This window comes from Asparagus officinalis, chromosome 5 (genome assembly GCF_001876935.1).
Source record: "Asparagus officinalis chromosome 5, Aspof.V1, whole genome shotgun sequence".
Classification (NCBI taxonomy): Eukaryota; Viridiplantae; Streptophyta; class Magnoliopsida; order Asparagales; family Asparagaceae; genus Asparagus; species Asparagus officinalis.
The window spans coordinates 113930882-113948216 of NC_033798.1; the positions used below are offsets into that span (position 1 = coordinate 113930882).

The window sequence follows — 17335 nt, forward strand, 5'->3', positions numbered from 1 at the left end:
TTCTAGGGTACTTTCATTTGGTATCAGAGAACTTTCAACGAGTTATGAACGAATTCAAATACTAGAGTAAAAGGTTGTTTAACAACTTAAATAGACTGATTTGAGTTGAGGTATGAACCCCATCTCAATAAATTAAGTCTTTACAAGGAAGCTTGAGCCTGGATCAAGCCAAAGTTACACAAAAGTGTTAATTTTACAAAACCTTTAACTCTAGAACATCCCCTTAATTTTGAGGTTGTTGTAAATAAACCCCCTCAACTTTCAAAATACAACTAAACCCTCATTAACTATGGGGTATCTCACAAAAGCCCATTATCTTTATAATTTTTTCAAATAACCCTCCTAACATTGTTAATTCGAAGTGTGCAATAACTAAGATACCGTTGGTTAAAAAGAGAAATCCATATGGCCCCGTTTGGCAAAGGGTTAATGAAGAGGGGTTAAAGAGAAGGATTAATGTACTTAGCCCATTTGATAATCCGAAGGACTAAATTATTAACCCGTTAAATAAGTTTTATTTTAGCCATTATGATCAATTTTAGTGTTTGGGAATAACAATGATTTTGACTATTTTCTTTATAATTAGAAGGGTTAACTCTTATTCCATCTAAATAGGAGTATTAGTAAACCTCTCATTTTGAGGGGTTAACTCATTTTAACCCCTCTAGAGGGGTTAATTTAACCCTTCTATATTTTTTATGTTTGGCAAATTATGGAGGGTTAACTCACTTTAACCCTTATATAGATTTGTTGTGTTTGGCAGGTTAAGAAGGGGTTAAGTCTCCTTAACTCCTCACTTAACCCTTTGCCAAACGGTACCTATGAGTTTAAAATACCAACCCAATTAAAATATTAGACTTCAATTTGATGGTGTTTTTACAAGGAAACAAATCTTCAAAATTTTATTGTTCTAGAAATTAGAAACATGAATAATTACAAAGTAAAAAAAAAAGTTTAGCATTTTCAAAAAAGAGGGAAATTGTGTCCTGCCGCTGGGATCTAGCAATGCTTATGGAGACGAGAGCAGGGGGGGGGGGGGGGGGGGGCGGCGTAAAATTGAGGGGTATTTTTAACCAAAAAGTTGAAAAAGGATACAATGATAAGATTTTCAATGTCTTAGAGTAGTATGATCATTTTGAATCATGTGTTCCTTTAAGATTTAATTATATTATTTTAGGGGGTTAAGTTAGAAAAAATGAGGGGCAATAAGTTACGCGGGGTGGGGGGTGTTTACATACAGCAACCCTGAAGTTGAGGGAATGGAGTTTGAACACCATCTTAGACGAGTTTAGCTATGCTCCATCTTAATTGTTTACCGTAGAAAGATTATATTTTTGTTCAATCTTAATTCAATAAGTTGTTACACGATCATGAACAAGATTTTCCTAAGATTGCAGCTTCTTGAACTCACTAGCAGTGTTACATATGTTACGTCATTTAACTTACACAATTTGAACAATGTTGTTAACCGAGTCCAAGTAATTAGCTGTTAAACCAACCCTTTAATATGTTGGGTGAGTGCTCCGAAAAAGGAAATCACATCTATATAAAAGAATAGCACATATCACAAAATTATAGAAATGTATTTTTACCTTTTTTCTAAGGGTTAATTACAGAAAACCCCCATGAATTTTTAAGGAATTGCAGTAAATCCCTATCAGCTTTTTTTTATTAGGCTAAACATCCATGAATTTTAAGAGTTATTGCGCATAATTCCCAAGAACTATTTTATTTCACTTAATTTTATTTAAAATTTTATATTTTAATCCCTCATCAGAAAAATCAATTCTAATGTGTCACGGATAAACATATGACAAAAAAAGATAGATTTTTTATTAGTCCCAAAAAATACCCTATTATTAAAAAGGAAAATAGGTAATTTTTTGGACTGAGAAATTATTTTCATCTTTTTTGGCACATGCTTGCCACAAGATATGTTAGAACCTATGGTGCTAATTTAGAGATTTAATAAGAAACTTTCATGTGAAATTTAGTGAAATAAAACACTCCCTAGGGATTATATGCAACAACTCCAAAAGTTTAGGAGGTTTAGTGTAATTTAGAATAAAAAAGAAAAAAGTTAATGGAAATTTACCACAACTCTTTAAACAACAATGCTATTTGGCACGCATGACATCACGCAGGGCATCACGCGGATCCAACCACGTCAGCAGATTAATTCTGTGAACAAAAACACCAGTGACCCCCCTATTCTTTCTCCTCTCCTCAAATTAATTTCCCATCTACACCTGTGACCCATTCCTCTACCCTCCCATCTCCCGGCGATTCAGGCGACCACTGCCGAAAGCGAGCCCGACCTCAAGTGAGAAGGACCGCCGTCTCCGCCCGTCGCCGAAGTCATCCCCTCACTCGAGTTCATCGTAGTCCCCTCCCCAACAGATCTAGGGTTTGGCTTATTTCTCAAACTTTAACCTTTCAAGTTAGGATTTTTTTCTGTAGATTTCTCATCAAATTTCTAGGGAATGCATGTTGATGCTTTAGATTTTTTTGCAAATTTCTGATTCAATTTTATGTTGAAATTTGTGTTTTTTGCTTAGTTTAATTGAAATGTGGACTAGCTTTTGATTGGGCTTATTGTTATTGGATTTGTTGATTTATTTGCTTTCTGACTTAGCCAGTGATCTTGACATCCTCCATTTCTTTGTTTTTTGGGATTTTTTGGTAGTTTTATTTTGACCCTATTTGGATTGAGGGTAATGGGGGTGAGGGGAAGGGAGGGTAACTTTTAACCTTGTTTGGGAAGTAAATATAGCAAGTTAATATGGGTGAGAGGAGGTGAAAGGAGGTGAGAAAATACCATGATTTCTTTCCTCCCAATTTGGGGTGTAATGGGGGTGAAGGTAAAGAGGGGGGAATACAACAAATGTAGAGAGACATATTTACCCCTAGCTAAGATCAAAATCTAACGGCTAAAATTTGATCACAGAAACCCCACAGCATAAACTCTTGTTGCAAGCGCCTCTGCCATTTCTTCTTCCTCCGCGTCTTATCTCGCCTCTGCGTCTTCTCTCCTCCGCGTCTTGTCTCGCCTCAATCTCTCGCCTAGTTTGAGCAAGGGTTTTGATTTTTCAAGATAAGATTTTCTCTCCTGTTACTGAACCTGCAGGACTTGGTAGTTTGAGCAAGGGTTTTGATTTTTCAAGATAAGATTTTCTCTCCTGTTACTGAACCTGCAGGACTTGGCCTTGGATAACTCAACGAAATTGAAGAAATGAGTGAAAGCGGTTGAAGCTTTTGTTCTTCCTCCCTTCTTTGAAGGGGTCTTATGTCAACTGTGGAGAGAATATGAGCATAAATAGCTACTTTGTGGAAAAAAGGTTTTATTTTATTTCTCCGTAATGCTTCATTGGAACATTTTTCACGGGGATGTTGGTTAATGAGGTTGATGCTGGATAGTATTAATAAACGCAATTTGTTTTTTAGTTTTTGTTGATGAATTTACCTTGTATCATCCAAACTGAGCTTATTTGATGGAGCAATAAAATTTGTAAAAGACCGTTCAAAATTAGGGATTTTTGCAGCTTGAATGACAAGTGTTATAGTAGTTTTGTGTTCGTGTAAGTATTTGAGTTTCATCATTTAGTTGGTCGTTGCTCTGCTAACTGGGTATATTTGCAAAAGAAGAGTGAAAATAAGCTTTGTATTGTTTTGTAGTCTCATCGATGAATATATCTGGGTATATTTGCAAAAGAAGAGTGAAAATAAGCTTTGTATTGTTTTGTAGTCTCATCGATGAATATATCGGTTATTATTTTTCATTCCAACTATACTCCAAAATTTTTCATATCTATCTGATTTGTGTTGATTGTGGATATACAATGTGGAAGGAGATGATGACAATAATAATATATAGCAATAGATGCATATTTGATATTTAATTTCTAACAACAATATAACTTAATAATATGTGAGGGTATTTATGTCAATTTATATACATTCCCTTCCCGTTATTACACTTTTCAAACGGGGTGAAATAACTTCCCCTTGATTTACCTTACTTGTTTCCCAAACAAGTTTTAGAAATTTCCTTCCCTTCCCTTAACTTAACTTCCCCTAGGTTCCCCTAACTTTCCTTCACTCCCTCCAAATCCAAACAAGCCCTTCATTTAATTTGTTCACCAGTTTAGATTTTACAAGGTAAGGGAAAAAATAGAAAGGGGAAAAATGAAAAAAGAAAGAAAGAAAAGGAGCGTATCTATTGACCCTTAAAAAAAATTAATAACTAGATATTTAGGCATTAAGATTTAAGAATCAAATACATGCAATCTTGCTACAAAGAAGGGTTGGTGTATCTATTTACTTTACGTTGTAGTTGCAAATTTAATGTTCATAGAATTTTTTTAAATCTAATACTATTATAAAAGTAGATTGGCATGTTAAAACATTTCTTCCAAAAATGTCCTCCAAACCACATACATACATACATAAAACACATGCATCCATACATATAAACACATACATATATATGCATACATTCTAATAATGTCATAACTCTCATATTAATTGTCCACTAATATTAACTTCTAATTTTTGTAACCCCATCCATACATATAAACACATACATATATATGCATACATTCTAATAATGCAAGGAGTATTGATTGTGTTTTTAACTTCCTTTGGATAAATGGAGCGGAGTTCCATTTCTTTATTTCGAGAAATTTTATTTACTTAGGTTCATAAATTTGTAGATGTTACTTTTTTTAATGTGCATGTGATTAATGGAAGTTTGTGGTGTAATTAGGAGTTATATCATTTTTTTGTTATTTTGAGAAATATTATTTACTTGAGGTTTATAAATTTGTAGAAATTGCTTTTCTATTATGTGTAATTTATGGAAGTTTGTGGTGTAATTTGGAGTTTATCGGGCACAAAGTAAATTCACATAATAGTTCTTAATGTCAAGTAACATGAAAGCAGTAAATAACTATTTATTGACAACAATGTAAAAATTATATATATAGGAATATCTGTATAGAATGCATATACATGGTTGAATGTGTGCAATGTAGATATATGTCAAATGCCTTTTTGATGTATCCTAAAATCCCAATGTTGGAATGATGGGATTAAAAACACTTAACTTACAAATTCATTTACATTATTAACTCATTTTCTTAATAAGAGATTGTAAGCGTTCCACTAACTATATATTACTTGAAAATCCATTTTGTAAAATTTTAACATAGTGTGTGATATTTAATTATTGGTATGTTATAAATTAATATACTAAACAAAGAAAACATTGAAATATATATGATAGAACTTTATTTTTCCTTATTTTTTGGGTCATGTAAACTATATATATAGCACATTCTCCATAATAAATATTTTTTCTCATTATTTTTAAGTGAATTTTGACAAGTAAATTTAGTCAAAAATTTGCACTTGATTGAGTTTGAAATTTTCTAAATTTAATCCATCGTATCCTTCATGAATAATGAGTAATTAAAAAACTAACCAGTAAAATAAATATAGATGAAAAAAATGAATGAAATGATATAATGAGATATTATTGTTGTTGTTCGGGTAAATTTTGATGGTGGGTGGAGTAATCTTTGCTGATTACATACATAAGTTAAGTGAATAGTATGTAGGTTACTTATTTATCTAATCTAATACTATTATAAAAGTGGATTGGCATGTTAAAACATTTCTTCTAAAATTTCCCTCCAAACCATATACATACATACATAAAACACATGCATCCATACATATAAACACATACATATATATGCATACATTCTAATAATGTCATAACTCTCATATTAATTGTCCACTAATATTAACTTCTAATTTTTGTAACCCCTCCACTAATCCAATATTAATGTCATCATTAGGATAAAGGTACAAATTGTCTCTAGCCTTTTCGTTCTTCACTTATAAAAAATTAAGGACATACATTTATTATTTTGAAAATTATTTCCACTACTGTTACACTCATTTACAACCTATCAATGATGCATGATTACAAATGAAAATTTCAGTTTAGAATTTAAAGGTCATGTGATTCCTATAAATTAACCTAATTTCCTTAGTCAAACATATCCCGCATCAAATAGAAAATAGAACTTGGAGAAAAAGGTTGAGGAAGGAAAGAAAAGACAATCATCACAGGTTAGTAAAAAGGTAATCATAGTTTATACTATTATTATAATTTACTTATAGCTTTCAAAAATAGTGTTGGATGGTTACGTAAAAACATGTAGATAGAAATTTTATTTACTTGAGGTTCATAAATTTGTAGATGTTACTTTTTTAATGTGCATGTGATTAATGGAAGTTTGTGGTGTAATTAGGAGTTATATCATTTTTTTTTGTTATTTTGAGAAATTATTTACTTGAGGTTTATAAATTTGTAGAAATTGCTTTTCTATTATGTGTAATTTATGGAAGTTTGTGGTGTAATTTGGAGTTTATCGGGCACAAAGTAAATTCACATAATAGTTCTTAATGTCAAGTAACATGAAAGCAGTAAATAACTATTTATTGACAACAATGTGAAAATTATATATATAGGAATATCTGTATGGAATGCATATACTTGGTTGAATGTGTGCAATGTAGATATATGTCAAATGCCTTTTTGATGTATCCTAAAATCCCAATGTAGGAATGATGGGATTAAAAACACTTGACTTACAAATTCATTTACATTATTAACTCATTTTCTTAATAAGAGATTGCAAGCGTTCCACTAACTATATATTACTTGAAAATCCATTTTGTAAAATTTTAACATAGTGTGTGATATTTAATGATTGGTATGTTATAAATTAATATACTAAACAAAAGAAAACGTTGAAATATATATGATAGAACTTTATTTTTCCTTATTTTTTGGGTCATGTAAACTATATATATAGCACATTCTCCATAATAAATATTTTTTCTCATTATTTTTAAGTGAATTTTGACAACTAAATTTAGTCAAAAATTTGCACTTGATTGAGTTTGAAATTTTCAACATTTAATCCATCATATCCTTCATGAATAATGAGTAATTAAAAAACTAACAAGTAAAATAAATATAGATGAAAAAAATGAATGAAATGATATAATGAGATATTATTGTTGTTGTTCGGATAAATTTTGATGGTGGATGGAGTAATCTTTGCTGATTACATACATAAGTTAAGTGAATAGTATGTAGGTGTAAATTTTGATGGTGGATGGAGTAATCTTTGCTGATTACATACATAAGTTAAGTGAATAGTATGTAGGTTACTTATTTAAACATATTTAAACATGTGCTAATAGACATTACTAGTTTAATGTATTAGACTTCCAGTGCCTTCCAATTCACATGCAACACACATAAAAGCTTAGATTTTGATTGTGGATGTAGTAATCTTTGCCAGTGCCTTCCAATTCACATGCAACACACATAAAAGCTTAGATTTTGATTGTGGATGTAGTAATCTTTGCTGATTATATACTTATTTAAACATGTGATTATATACTTATTTAGACATGTGCTAATAGACATTACTTGCGATAATAAGTTTAATGTATTAGACTTCCAATTCACATGCAACACCGATAATAAGTTTAATGTATTAGACTTCCAATTCACATGCAACACACATAAAAGCTTATTTATTTTTATTTTGATATAAAAATTACTTTCATACTTATGTCCACGTGCAGCGTGATTATATATCTTTAAATGAGCATCATGATTATCCATTAAACTTGCTATCCCTAAAAAATTTCTTAGCAAACATCAAATGATTGGTGGGTTTTTGTATTTGAGTTTTCTGAAATTACTCATGATGATCATTTCAAAGGATAGTTCACACACACAAAAAGTATCATCACAAAAATTAAATGTAAAATTAAATACACGTGCAACGCACGTGCACCATACTAGTATAATAAAACCGGGGAAGGGAGGATGTCAGGAATTTTCTTGCCGATTTTGGTTTTGTATTTTTGTTATGGAAATATAAGAAGACATTAGGATATAACTACATATCGAAGAGGCCTTGTCTTTGCAGCTGAAGTGACTCTTGGTTCATGCTGGAGAAAGTGTCTAAAGGAATTGTGGTTCACCACTTCAAAAAAGAGTGTAATTAAAAATATATCCAGGGCTTGTTCAACTGTAGCCTGATTTTATCACTTGAAGGGAAAAAAACTAATAGCTGATTTAGTGACATTTTAGTCTATTTTCTTTCCTTGTATGAACTGCACAACTGGGAGGTGGCACCATGATCTTATCCTTGATGAACCGTTACATCAAGGAATTACTCTATATCATGAGTATCATTCACAGTTTCCAATTATTCAAATACTATGGTCAATTGCAGGATGATTGGTAATGCATAGAGATTGAAAATGTTCTTGAGCCTAAGCATCATTATATGCAGAATATTACAGTGGGTGTTAATTATGGTGGGTTACATTCTAACTATGATTATTTCCCATAGAATCTTTTTGTCAACATCTTCTTAACAATCATTCTTTTCCAAACGGGCAAGGTCCTTCGATAGGAGGCTATATGCTACAATGTGGAATCGTCCACCTCCATACGAGATTCTTAATTGCTATTATGGAATTCCAATGCAAATGAAGACTTCTTACACCCTAGGGCATCCGTGTCGTGGATTTGGAATTTGTGCTACAAACACTTGTAATTGTTGGACTTGGTTAGATCATGGCGAAGTACCAAGTTACGCTCGCGACTCAATGAATATATTTATTCGCAAGTATGAAGAGCTTTCAATTAAAAATATTGAGAAATTGAGATCAAGAATACATGAAGAAAATGTAATTTGGAAGAAACATATCCAGGAAAAAGGCTTTCTACTTAGAATTTTTGTTGGTTTCATGATGTCTATCTTTCTTGTAATAATATCCAAGTAAGGGTATGTTTTTAGTTTGGACCTTGTAATATTTTGCTAACTCAATCTTTCTTGTAATAATATCCAAGTAAGGGTATGTTTTTAGTTTGGACCTTGTAATATTTTGCTAACTCAACTATGTTCTATGAAAATCTTTGTTCTATGTATGTTTTTAGTTTGGACCTTGTAATATTTTGCTAACTCAACTATGTTCTATGAAAATCTTTGTTCTATGGAATTGTAATGAAAAGTTAGGTGACAATTACCTTAGGAATTGTAATGAAAATCTTTGTTCTATGGAAAGACTTCTTAGATTACATCCCAGCTGTTAATCCTAATGGTTTCCTTTCTTGTTGCATGTTTAAAAAGTCGCCTTTTATTGGTTCTGTTTGAACTTTGAAGATGGTAAATCAAGTCATCTTTGTCAAATTACCTTGCGAGCTTACTCTGCACTATACTATTGGCACTTAATTTTTAATTGAAGGTTGCTAATCACAGTGTTCTGCTTTCCATGTAGCTCACAAAATTCCACATGAATGACTCTCTACTTAAGATTAATATTTTGGGTTAAATGATTTTACTACTTGGAAGATAGAACTCAATATGAGCATTGTTGAACTTTGTAGGAACGAGGAGCTCACAGCACCGTGGACTGGGGTCAAGATACAAGTACCAGTCAAGTTTATAGTTGGGGATCAGGACCTCACTTACAACAGCGGGAATGTCAAAAATTACACACAAAGGTGGCTTCAAAAGAGATGTTCCATTCCTACAGGATGTAGTTGTGATGAAAGGAGTAGGCCACTTCATCAACCAGGAAACACTAAATGAGATCTCTGATCACATATACGACTTCATACAGGATGTAGTTTGTATCAGATATCTGTAGCAAGTTAATATGCCTGTAAATTCCAATCAAAACTAAATCTGTGTACACTTTACTGACTGCAAATTTCAGCTGTAAGCTGTGATTTCATATTACATCTCAGAAATTCTTAGATTACATAATAAAAGATTCATGGTAAAACACGATGTTCAACTAAAATTCTAACTTGAGTTGATTGTCTGAAACAAATATCTGAAAACATCCAATATCTGAAGCACAATATGAAACACAATTCTGATGCAAGGATGACAAGCCTATATTCGCTCCTATTCTGCTCCTATTCTGTCTGGATGAAACAAAGTCGCTGGTTTGCACAAAAGTTGAAGAAGAGCGCGCCTATTCTGCTCCTATTATGTCTGCATGATACCCAAATATCGCCTACTAGGACCTGCATAATATAAATTTTTAGAGAACAAAGAATAAATTTTCACAACTTATGAAGATTTTTCAATGTACCAATTCCTGAATTTCTACATAGCTAAACAAAAATAAACACTAAACTCACTGTTAAGGCATCACATCCTGTTTCTCTGATCACCATAGATTTGATGCAATCCATACATAGGTGTTAACCCCATCGCATGTAGATCTCCTTTATTGGAAATTGAGGTTGTAACACATCATATAGATATAAGGGTGTAGCTATGGTGTTTAAATCCTATTATAATATAGAAAATAAAGATGTTGATATAATACATTGGATTATATCTTACCAACTGCATACATTCGTTTGTTAATTGTTGTGCCAGTCAATACATTCCCCGTGGATGCACAGTATTTGGTTATGGCATATAAGCATTTGAAACCTTGCTATCTTGTGTGTAGGAGAAAACACCCACTTGAGCTTGTGATGGATTGTTGACTGGCACATTAGCATTATGATCAATTTTCTTCTTTCTTCGCCTACTTGGTGGCTTAATTCTGTTTTGCCTAGGCTGACCTTTCTGAGTCTGAGAGAGAGGGTCCAATATGTTTTCATTTTCCTCCTTTTCATATTCCTTTTCTTCTTCCACAAAATCATGATTCTTTGATACTTCTTTTTCTTTCTGACTTGATTCAATTTGTTGCAGTTCTCTAAATTTGGTGTTTATCCATTTTTAACACCATCATATTCATGGTTGTTTTGGGCAGCAAGATCAGCAACCTCGCTAAATGCAAGACATAACCCGCGATAGCGTAATTGTTCATGTATGACAACCCAAGTATTAAATTTGACTTTCATCTTCGAGTGGCCTCGCCTCACATCCTTTCTCTACCTTCTTAGAATGTACTTTTCCGGAAGAAAGTTGACTTCGTGACGGATAAGAATGGTTAGGGCATGTCTACATACCTTTAAACACAAACAACTAACAACTACATTGAACTTCACAATCCTTTTCACAAAACGATAGTGTGAAGAGTTTAGGAATCCTTTTGCCACCCTCCAACCAAAAAGCCTCCCGAATGATATACTCAAGCATCCCTGCTCCCTCCTGATAGTTTACAATTTCACAATATATCTTTCCAGTGAATTCAGCTTGAAACTCTTTAAACTTTGCTAAAATGTAGGCTCCCTGAATTTGACTCTCCATTTCATAAGCTGTTGCAATAGCTTTTACTTTAGAAAATGACTCTGCATCAGCCCACAATTTCTTTTTTGCCTTGCTTCTTAATGCATTTTCATACTGCTCAACAAACTATTTCAAACTTGTTTTGAATTGACATATCCATCAAAAAAAGTATTCATGCTTTCTCTTTGCTGAGTAGTTGACATTCCTGCCCAAAAACAACTTTTGACAAAACAAGGAACCCATCGGTTTCTCTCATCGTACAATTCACCTAACCAATCACGATCCTCCAATCCATACATGTCAACCATTTTATTCCATTGTTTTTCAAACTATTGTGGACTTTGTGTGTCATACACCACTCTTTTCATGGTAGAACTGATGGCTTCATATTTAGTGTACCTGCCTAACTTTTCTGACAACTTCTTTATTATATGCCACAAACACCATCTGTGCCTAGTGTTTGGAAAAACAATCTCAATTGCATTTTTCATGGCTCTTACTTGGTCAGTTATTATCCCTTGCAGAGACATCCATCCATGCATTCAACCCACTTCCTAAATAGCCATATGAAAGTCTCTGTGTCTTCTTTTGAAATCAACCCACATCCAAGTAAATTTATCTTCTTTTGAAATCAACTCACATCCAAGTAAAATTGATTGCCCATGATGGTTAACGCCAACAAATGGTGCAAAATGGCATATTAAACTTATTTGTTAAGTAGGTGGTATCAAAAGTGACGACCTCACCAAACTCTTTGTAAGCTTCTATGCTCCTACCATCTGCCCAAAATACATTTTTCAAATGATCCTCATTATCCAATTCAATATCAAAATAGAAACTTGAATTTTCTGCAATCATCCTTGAAAAATATTTCATAATCGCTGAAACATCACCTTCGTCGATACGTAAACGCCTTGAATCATCAACCAAGTTCCTACAAGCCTTTTCACCACACAACAGATTCTCATATCCACCAGCCTCATGTACTAGTGAGCCAAAAAATTTATTCATTTTGATTCCGGCTTGATTATTCAGATTAATTTGATGTCTAACATGTGCACTAATTCTTCGATTGCAATGAAAGAAACGACTTTTATCAGGGCTAAGGCCATGATTATGCTCCAGAACAACCGCAGATATTTTCCATCTTCCGTCCAGATTTAACTTATTGCTATCTTTGCATTACACCCAATTCTGTAGTTTGCTTGTGGTTTTAAGAGATTTTGACAAGTACTATTATATTTGCCAGCTCGACTACATACTAAAGTTATACTTCTAACAATCCCCATTTCATTCTTCCTTCTTGATAGTTTTTTAATTGGAAATCCACGGCTCTTTGCATAGTCTTTGTAGAACTCAAACAATTCATCAATCTCATTAAACTCCATCCCAATTTTAGGCTCATTCTGCTCAATCTGCTGATCACTGTGCTGAGGCAACTCATATCTCTCATTAACCGAGCAATTATTCAAGTCATCATCATCTAAATCATCAAACTCCTAAATATCTGTCATGGCTGTTCAAATTAATTGATCATCAATAAATTTTATAGAAAAATAGTTGACAGAAACTGAAATATTTTCATCTAATTGAATCAGAAAGTTTGTAATATTCTGCTCAATCTTTACTGTAAGCTCAATCAGAATTTTTTTAAAGGTCAATAGATACACTCCTTTTCTTTCTTTCTTTTTTCATTTTCCTCTTTCTATTTTTTCCCTTACCTTGTAAAATTGAAACTGGTGCACAAATTAAACAAAACAAAACTACCAAAAAATCCCAAAAAAAAAAAAAAGAAACGGAGGATGTCAGGATCACTGGCTAAGTCAGAAAGCAGATAAATCAACAAATCCAACAACAATAAGCCTAATCAAAAGCCAGTCCACATTTGAATCAAACTAAGCAAAAAACGCAAACCTCAACATAAAATTGAATCATGAATTTACAAAAATCTAAAGCATCAACATGCATTCCCTAGAAATTAGATGAGAAATCTACAGAAAAAAAAATCCTAACTTGAAAGATTAAAGTTTGAGAAATGAGCCAAACCCTAGATCTGTTGGGGAGGGGACTACGGCGAACTCGAGCGAGGGGCTGACTCCGGCGACGGACGGAGATGGCGGTCCTTCTCACTTGAGGTCGGGCTCACTTCCGGTGGTGGTCGCCCGAATCGCCGGGGAGATGGGAGGGCGGAGGAATGTGTCACGGGTGTAGCTGGGAAATTAATTTGAGGAGAGGAGAGAGAATAGGGGGTCACGGGTGTTTTTTTTCACAGAATTAATTTGCTAACGTGGCTGGATCCACTTGATGTCCTGCGTGATGCCTTGCGTGCCAAATAGCATTGTTGCTCTTTAAAAGGCCATGTAGATTTTTGTAATTAACTATTTTTTAATGAACTTCTTAATTAGATTCCTCTCCAAATTGCAGAAGATTCGTACGTGTCCACACATTCATGCATAAATGTCGGGAATTTTGGATTTATTGTTGTCTTTATTGTTGTCTCATGCTCATAATCATAGAAGAGACGTCTTCTACTTTTATTGCAGACTTTATAATTTGAGCGTATATGTCGTCAAAACATTTCTTCAGTAGCTTATTTCTATTTTTGACACTGATGCAATCTTGTTAGAGGCGCAAACAGATAAGCTAAGAGACACGGAAAGCGAAAAAATACAGATTAAACTGCCACAATCAGCAAATAGAATTTTGTTCTTAGAAAGAAACTATTTGTCTACGTTCAAAATGAGTCTTTTATAGACTTAAAAATAAAAGGAAAATATTTAAGAATAATATCTGTTATGGTGTTTTCAGTCGTCAAAGTACGGCATTTTGCCACAAACGAACAAGTATCCCCCTACATGCACCGCTCAAACCAAATTGACGGTCAGGGCACCTAAGGATCCCAACTTAGCCGACCCGCCGAGTCGTCATCTCCTTAGGCCGACTCGAATGGTGGTACTTATCGGTCATCTTGTCGAAGACGACTCGCCACGAGCCCACTCGACCAGTTATTCAATGCCTCGCGGGGTCGCCACGAGCCCACTCGATCAGTTATTCAATACCTCGCGGGGTCGACTCGAAAGGCGCTACTTCTCGGCCAAACTAAAGGACGACTTCAAACTCGAGCATTTCTCGCTGACAACACGTCGGCGTCACATTTAATGCTTGGCAGACCCCATAATACCTCTAGCCTTGAAAATCTTCATGACACATCGGACCACGTCGACATCACCATGCCCCCAATCACTTCATATTAAATGTTGAGATGACCTCTCCTCCACTCGCCGACCGACACCTGTAAAGTAGGTGCTTGCCAAGCCATACTTATTTGCCGTCATCATGTGCTCGACCGAAGTGACCGTTCTACCCTTTCAGCACCACTATAAATAGAGGTATTATTCTCAACATGATGGAGGAATTTTCAGAGGGATTTTAATGCTAATTTTCCAAGCAATATCTGATAATTTTACTGCAGTACACTAAAGAACTCACACAGTTCTTTATTTTTCCAATTAAGTTCATTAACTGATTTGATCGTCGGAGGAACCACGGGGAAACCAGTCTTCATCCTCTCACGAGTTGCTATTTGTGCAGGCTGGAGCTACTCAACTCAAAACCAGATATTCGGAGAAGTGGGCGGCTCCTAATCAATCTCACCCCCACCATATATTTGACTGTTTTGATTATTTAACATCAACAATGTTTTTTATCAATAATAGAAAAATAAGGACAAAAAAAATATCATTCTTATAAGTAACACAAATTCTCCATATTAATTATCAACCGAAATGGGGTATGTTTGTTTGAACTGTTAATACCCACCTAGAATAAAAAGAAAAATCTTTGACCGTGATTTTCCAGCCCAAAACGAATGAATTTCGTGAATTCGATAGAGGCGTTCGTGTTAACCTAACAATTTTGTAATAGCTTTGAAACGAGTGGTTTTTGCGTAATTCTGACAAGTTCGAAGTTCCGTCAATTTTAACTCTCATATGATCAAACTAGTCCATATCGGCTGAGATCACCCTAGGATTGCATCAAACTACTCATAAACATCATGAAAATAGATTGGGATATTCTACTCATTAATAGTGGTTCCTAACATTTGCTAATGCATCTTCAAATTTTATTTTGTGAATAAGCACCAAATGAAATATGGTCCCACAAAATGAAAGGTGGTCCCACAAAATGAAAGATGAAGATACATTAGTAAATATTAGGAGCCACTATTGATGAGTAGAGGATCACAATCCCATGTAAACATGACCCCATTAGATAAAGCTAAAAAGAATGTAGAATTATTATGTACGCTACAGAATTTTTTTTATAAAATACATTATTTTTCAAGTATTGAAACAATTTTGTTTCCATAAAACAAAAGAAACAGTTTCGTAAATACATGTAAAAAGATTAAACTACCATAAATAGTGCGCGCCTCCTCTTGTGAGCTTGTCAGGTTGCACAGCTCCCGAGAGTTCATACTTGCACGGTTTGGCTGCAGACTTCTCTATAGATCAAGCAAGCACGCAACCCTCTAGCTTCCTGTGATTGATCATATTTATAATTACGGTTTTTCTATAGAGTGCCCTTGGGCACTCTATAAGAGAGGAGAGAGATAGAGAGAAATGAATGAGGAGGGGGACCCCCTGATTTGCATTGGGATCATCTCTTCATTCATTTCTCTCTATCTCTCTCCTCTCTTATAGAGTGCCCAAGGGCACTCTATAGAAAAACCGTTATAATTACAAAAGAATAAATGTAGACTGCATTTATTTTAGAGCCCACTTGGAAACATTCACCGTGCAAATTAATTTGGGAAATGTTAAATCATAATATAACTTTATACTATCAAAGAGTGCGGACCCAAAATATGAGACCACTTGAGGGGACAGGTGAGGTGTCCCCTCCCTATTGCATAATGAGTTGGTCATGCCAACTCATTATGCAATAGCTCCCTATTGCATAATGAGTTGGTCATGCCAACTCATTATGCAATAGGGAGGGGACACATCTCACATATCCCCTCCTTTGGTCCCATATTTTGGATCCTTAAATCATTTTCCCACTAATAAATACGTGAGTGCCTTTTCTAAAATTTGAAATAAGAAAGTGATAATTAGGGTTGCATTCATTCCGGATACGACTCGGATATGATACTTATCATATCCATATTCACTTACTTATCACGGATACGGATACAGATAATACTTCGGTAAGGAAAATTTATAACCATATCCGCTAAAATCGGATACGGTTATGGATATACATAAGGATATATAAGCGGATATGCATGCAGATACAAAACAGATATGAGAAAACTAGATAATATTGAGAAAAACATAGTTCATGTGATACAAAAGAGTTCGTTAATATCTCCATTATAACTGAAAAATTAAGATTAGACATCTTGATTATCAAAATTAACCAGAAATCCATAATCTAATAATCGAAACTATCGTAAGAGTATGACTAATATGTATTCGGATATTTCGATACAGATACAGATATTTCACTACAAAATCATATCCATAATCATATTCTATCGGTTATAGATTTGAGTAACCATATTCACATCCTAATAGATATGGTTACAGATATTGCATCGGATACGAATACGGTTTAGCAGACCTAGTGATAAGTCATTATGGTTATACTCTTTTATTTGTGGTGATACTAAAATAATATAAATATTATTGGGCAGATATCATTACTCTATTAATTTATTTGTGGTGGTACCAAAATAATACAAAAGTTATAGGACATATATCAATACTCTTTTATTTTTGGCGGTACTAAAATAATATAAAAGCTATAATACAAATATCATTATTCTATTGATTTGTTCAATCTATATGGACGAGGGTGGTTTTGTTACTCCCTTACAAATTCGGTTTTGACTAAACCAGTTTGATTCTGGAAGAGTAGAGATGGGTTAAAATAAACCAATTTAAGGTAAGACGTTGGTCTAACAAAACCAGTTTGACGTTGGTCTAACAAAACCAGTTTAAGTAAAAAAAATTAAAAATCAAACTAGGGTT

The 17335-nt window shown here is 33.8% G+C and overlaps 2 long non-coding RNA genes across 2 annotated transcripts; one reads left to right on the top strand and one right to left on the bottom strand.

The window, feature by feature from the left end:
• Positions 2220-8594, top strand: LOC109840756. Its single transcript, XR_002247050.1, has 3 exons — positions 2220-2407; positions 8331-8415; positions 8502-8594. It is a non-coding gene; the product is annotated as an uncharacterized LOC109840756 (long non-coding RNA).
• Positions 9747-13603, bottom strand: LOC109840755. Its single transcript, XR_002247049.1, has 2 exons — positions 13347-13603; positions 9747-10138 (listed from the first exon to the last, which is right to left on the bottom strand). It is a non-coding gene; the product is annotated as an uncharacterized LOC109840755 (long non-coding RNA).